This window comes from Tupaia chinensis, unplaced genomic scaffold (assembly GCF_000334495.1).
Source record: "Tupaia chinensis unplaced genomic scaffold, TupChi_1.0 Scaffold000127_2, whole genome shotgun sequence".
Taxonomy (NCBI): domain Eukaryota; kingdom Metazoa; phylum Chordata; class Mammalia; order Scandentia; family Tupaiidae; genus Tupaia; species Tupaia belangeri.
Genome location: NW_006159596.1, coordinates 3,655,739 through 3,661,738, shown reverse-complemented (window position 1 = coordinate 3,661,738; position 6,000 = coordinate 3,655,739). Strand labels below are relative to the sequence as shown.

Here is a 6,000-nt window from a genome sequence, read left to right as displayed (position 1 = left end):
GCGGCTTTTTGTATTAAGGGGGGGGGGGACTCTCTAGGGTAACTAAGAACCTGGAGACGGGTTAATCCACCGTCTCATCCTCAAGATGGACACGAGGTAGTTCTTTTATAGGTATGCAGCTGCCTTTCAAAGACCTTGCTTGTAAAAGGGATTTTCATAACGATTTCTAGACCGGAAGTGGTAGTAACCTGACTTCGTGCTAAAGCAGCACCTAAGATGGGAAGCACCACTAACAGGACAACCGGCTGATGGGGTGGAAGAAGTTGAGTGGGGAGAGGACTGAGCAAGCGGGCTCTGTGGACTCTCTCAGTGCACAGAGGCGAGCACTGTCTCAGGGTCCGCTACGATATACTCCAGTAAAGCAGTGATCCCCAATCCGAGTAAGTGACCAATGGCTTTGTGATAAGTACATGGGCTTTCCACATTGAACCTCCTGGATTTGTAGTAATGAAACATGCTATGGCAATGGGATGGTTTTTCTGTGTGTTTCTTTAAAATATGATTTAGATGAATGTCCTTGAAAGGTTATGAAATCTAAGTGAAGAAATGTGCTAGAGAGCTCAGTGTCCTTAGGAAGCATGGAAAGACTGCTCTTATTTTAGAAATGCTCTTTTCAATTAGGCAAAGCAATACTTATTTGTGATAAACTAATGACCAGCGAGAATGTGCCTAATTATCGCTGTACTTTGCTTTTAGCTCTTGGATAAAGTGTGAGAACAACCAGATCAACTTTAGCTTAGTTCCTCCAACTGTTTAAAGAATCATGCAAAGTTACAAGCAGAAAATTCTTTTAAAATTTGGGGGTTGGAGCTCCGCTTTGGAAATGCCAATTTATGGAATGATGACTTCTCATAAGATTTTTGTCAAAATACTAAATGGTTCTTATATCATAGTTGCATCATTTCAATGTGATTATAAAATAATGCTCTTGTATTTTAGTTGTGTGAAATGGAAAATCATTAAGCTTAGAGAAAAGTTAGTCGTTCAGATGGAAGGTAATTGTTTCTTTCCTGAAACTGGAGTATCTTCTAGCACAATTAATGCGAATCCCCACCTGGGTAACAGTTAACTTTCACTACCTCGAGGCAAAACCCAAGAGAACGATTTTCAGAAAGACTGAGAAAAAACTGCAAAGTAATCTTGTATCTCTTAGCAACCAAATGGATGTCAATTTCCAGGTAAGTATCTGACATCTGAGAATACAAACCTAAAAAAGTTATTGTATCATAATTAGTAAAATTCTCACTGAATATTTATTACATTTTCTTTTTTCACAGTGAGCAATGCCCAGTAGGACTAATATTAGGTATACAAATATCATACCTAATCTGTATGGAATAAATTCTTGTTTTTCACAACCATGGGAGTTTATAATAGAAATGGTCTTTTTTTTTTAAGAATTATTTATTTAATTTCATTTGTTGTTGTTGTTATTATTTTAAATTTGACTAGAGAGAGACAGGGAAAGCATGAAAGCAAGTCACCACATCCGGGACTTGAACCATGGTTTAACGATTTCTAGACCGGAAGTGGTAGTAACCTGACTTCGTGCTAAAGCAGCACCTAAGATGGGAAGCACCACTAACAGGACAACCGGCTGATGGGGTGGAAGAAGTTGAGTGGGGAGAGGACTGAGCAAGCGGGCTCTGTGGACTCTCTCAGTGCACAGAGGCGAGCACTGTCTCAGGGTCCGCTACGATATACTCCAGTAAAGCAGTGATCCCCAATCCGAGTAAGTGACCAATGGCTTTGTGATAAGTACATGGGCTTTCCACATTGAACCTCCTGGATTTGTAGTAATGAAACATGCTATGGCAATGGGATGGTTTTTCTGTGTGTTTCTTTAAAATATGATTTAGATGAATGTCCTTGAAAGGTTATGAAATCTAAGTGAAGAAATGTGCTAGAGAGCTCAGTGTCCTTAGGAAGCATGGAAAGACTGCTCTTATTTTAGAAATGCTCTTTTCAATTAGGCAAAGCAATACTTATTTGTGATAAACTAATGACCAGCGAGAATGTGCCTAATTATCGCTGTACTTTGCTTTTAGCTCTTGGATAAAGTGTGAGAACAACCAGATCAACTTTAGCTTAGTTCCTCCAACTGTTTAAAGAATCATGCAAAGTTACAAGCAGAAAATTCTTTTAAAATTTGGGGGTTGGAGCTCCGCTTTGGAAATGCCAATTTATGGAATGATGACTTCTCATAAGATTTTTGTCAAAATACTAAATGGTTCTTATATCATAGTTGCATCATTTCAATGTGATTATAAAATAATGCTCTTGTATTTTAGTTGTGTGAAATGGAAAATCATTAAGCTTAGAGAAAAGTTAGTCGTTCAGATGGAAGGTAATTGTTTCTTTCCTGAAACTGGAGTATCTTCTAGCACAATTAATGCGAATCCCCACCTGGGTAACAGTTAACTTTCACTACCTCGAGGCAAAACCCAAGAGAACGATTTTCAGAAAGACTGAGAAAAAACTGCAAAGTAATCTTGTATCTCTTAGCAACCAAATGGATGTCAATTTCCAGGTAAGTATCTGACATCTGAGAATACAAACCTAAAAAAGTTATTGTATCATAATTAGTAAAATTCTCACTGAATATTTATTACATTTTCTTTTTTCACAGTGAGCAATGCCCAGTAGGACTAATATTAGGTATACAAATATCATACCTAATCTGTATGGAATAAATTCTTGTTTTTCACAACCATGGGAGTTTATAATAGAAATGGTCTTTTTTTTTTAAGAATTATTTATTTAATTTCATTTGTTGTTGTTGTTATTATTTTAAATTTGACTAGAGAGAGACAGGGAAAGCATGAAAGCAAGTCACCACATCCGGGACTTGAACCATGGTTGGCCATGTGGGAATCCAGTGTCTTCAACCACAACGCCACCTGCCAGCCCCAGAAATGCTCTGTTTTAAACAATCTCAAGTTAAATGTTCATTGGAAAGCTTTGTTGGTCTCCTCTGGATTCTGTATCTTACTTTTCCCACATGATTTATTTATCATTGTAAAACCATAGGGAATCTGCTCCACAGGCCATTTGCTATTATTGCGATGATGATGGTAGGAGTCCTTGATTGGAGAGCTCCTTGGGGAACTCTCATCATTACATATATTTAATATTCAGGCTTAAGAAATGAGCTTATTAAACAAATAATTTCAGTGTAAGCATTTGTTTTTAGGTAAATACAAGTGATGATGCTATGTTTTAATTTTTTGGTGCCTAAGGTATATATAGTCTTTGTGTTAGAAAATTTTAGATGCAGCATATACTTAGAAAAGACTAAGATATGTGGAAAAATATAGACTAAGATATGTGGAAAAATATAGAGAAAGTTTCAGAGTCTCAGGCACAATTGTCATTTGAATCAAGGCATGTTAGTTCATTCTCTGTATACATTTTTTTTTTTACTACTGTGTGGTTAAATAGACCCTTTTAAAGAGGTTTATGACTTTTTATGGATTATAACTGTATTGTATATGTATATATTTATAACTGCAGCCGGACTTTGCTTATATAAAGTGTAGTTCTATCTAATATTTTATTTTCTGAAACTATGTTGTTGTATTGGGTTGTCAGAAAAGTCCTGACACATTTCTGCCAAGAAAAACAGAAAAATAATATCATGACTTTTCCGACAACCTAATATTTAGATGGTATACCATAAGGCCCATGAAATATTTAGGAGCTTTAGAATGTTCTTTCAATTGACTTTGTGATTTTTATATTGGCTATCATCATCCCAACATGATGCAAAGAGTTGGGTTTCAGTGTAATATGTGGTCTTAAACCATGATTTTCAAAGTGAACTGCTCGAGTTGTAATATTTTAAGTCAGTCCTGTCTTCTGCATTAGGCAGTCATACCAGCAAGGTGTTCTCATTGCGTGTTGGAGCTCTTAAAATAGCTCTATCGCTCTATGCAGAACTAAGTGAAACAGACTTGGAAATAATGTGGATAAACTGATTAAAGGGAATCGTGAAGTTTTCCAAATCATGTGTCTTTGCTCAGAGATTCCTTTGGGAATTATCTAAATTAATGATTTTCAAGTGGATAGAGGAAACACTTCCTTTAAAAGGGGAGGTTCCATCCATCCATCTACCCATGTGCCCATCTACGTACCTTTTTTTTAAAGTTTTTTTTTAAGTTTTTTTTTTTTTTTTTGTCATAGAATTTGTGCACTCATTGGAGAGAGACAGAAAAGGAAAATGAGAAATCACCGTTTTCTGGAGGTCGCACCCTAATCCCTTCTCCATTCACCTCTTAGGTTTTTGGGCATGTATGCACATGCGCCCAGTGTGAATTTCAAGTCAGCAAGTCTGGGCCTCAAACCACAGTTGGCCATGTGGGAGTCCGGTACCATAACCACTATGCCACCTGCTGTCCCCTGAAATCTATTTTTTTTTAAGCCCACCTTTCTAATTCTAAAAACAAAGCAATGCAATAGGCTGGATGATAAGATCCCTAAACGCTTTTCTCTGTTTTCCAAAGAGAGAAAATGTGTAGACGTTCTCATCTCTTAGGCTGATTTTGAATGATTGGACTAATAACAGAAATAAAAAGTATCTGCTATGATAAAAAGAATTGTATAATTCTTAAAAATCTTTCATATATTAGTTGTATACGACAGATCATTTATTGATCTATTTTAAATATCTTCAAAGGAGAACTGAGATTCGTATGTTTCTCTAAAGGGATTTTGAGTTTTACGAAGTTAGGCGACAATTGGCCTAGACTGGTGGTGCAGTAATGGATTGATACTGGATTACAGTAATGGAAGCCATATGCCAACCATGGTTTTTAATCCTGGGCACCTGAAAACACTCAGGGCTTGTGCACAGGAGTCTAATTAAATGTGCCAGGATTTAAGGACCTGGAGGGCTGGGAAAAGGAGATTGTGGAGTGATGAAACCCTGTTAAATATCTTTTTTTTCTCTCTCTCTCTCTCTCTCTTTCATATGTCCTATCATAATTCTTTAAAATTAAGCAAGAATAACTTAAAGGGGATTCTCTTAGCATTTTTCACTATGCTTATCTTAGTCAACAGAAACATGACTCTTGAGTCTTTTACCTTTGTTCTTAGCATAGATAGTGATAGTGCATTAAGTAGACCATACTAGGGACTACCGTTTAAAAATTCAGTGAATCAAATACACTCTGACCGTAGCAAACTCATCTATCGGAAATTTTTATTTAGGTCTTTCAACATGGTTCTCATCTTACAGGCCTTGGCTTGATTTTCTAGCCAAAAGATTAGAGATGAGCTTCAGTGAGTAGCATAATGAAAAACACAAAAATTATTCAATGTAAGGAAGATGAAGTAAAACTAAAAACCAGTGGCTCCTTTAATTCACATTATAACCTATAGGTGAGTGAATGTTTTTGCCCCCTTCAACAAAGCTTTCGAGTATCACTCAGGATTATTTAATATTCCAGCGTGCCTCTCTTTAACATTTTCATATGCCAGACTTGCTAGCTACATGTTTCACCAAGAGGTTAGCATACTTCACATTAATAATAGAATGCATTGCATAGTTGATGCAGAATATTAAGAGATCGCCTCTTTCTTTAAAATAAATTTGTCTTCATTAAAAAAATCCTGTTAACTTTTTATGTCAACCAGATTTTATAAATTTTAATTTATGAGATGGGTGATTTTATGGTATGTGTAATTTACTCACAGTAGTTGTCCCCTTTTGAAGGAATGTTGAACAGGTATGTCTCAGACCTGTGTTTTGGAAAAAATATGCTTTAAAATACAGCATTTCTACTTTCCTGAAAATATCTACTCTGCTCTTGGCGTTACAAAGACATTTAGCACTAGGTGGCAGTGTGCAATGCTTGGAATCCTTGGGTCACTTTAATTGCAATATATTCATTTTGAAAGCTTTTCTTTTCAACAGAATTTATTTATACTGTGAGTGAGTTAATGAAATTAAAGTCAACAAGGACCTAAATCCTTAGTAGTATATTTAGAAGATCTATTATT

At 36.0% G+C, this 6,000-nt stretch overlaps 1 protein-coding gene across 3 annotated transcripts in view; it reads left to right on the top strand.

Annotated features, from left to right (window-relative positions):
* INPP4B (inositol polyphosphate-4-phosphatase type II B) overlaps nt 1-6,000 on the top strand; it is a 957,317-nt gene that overhangs the window by 104,082 nt on the left and 847,235 nt on the right. The window contains exon 1 of one of the 3 annotated variants that reach the window (XM_027770342.1): nt 1,612-1,732. The exons of the other annotated variants lie outside the window; for them this stretch is intronic. The gene's annotated coding sequence lies outside the window, so the exon portion shown is untranslated. Of the gene's footprint in view, nt 1-1,611; nt 1,733-6,000 lie in introns of those variants that run through there. 3 annotated transcript variants of the gene reach the window in all.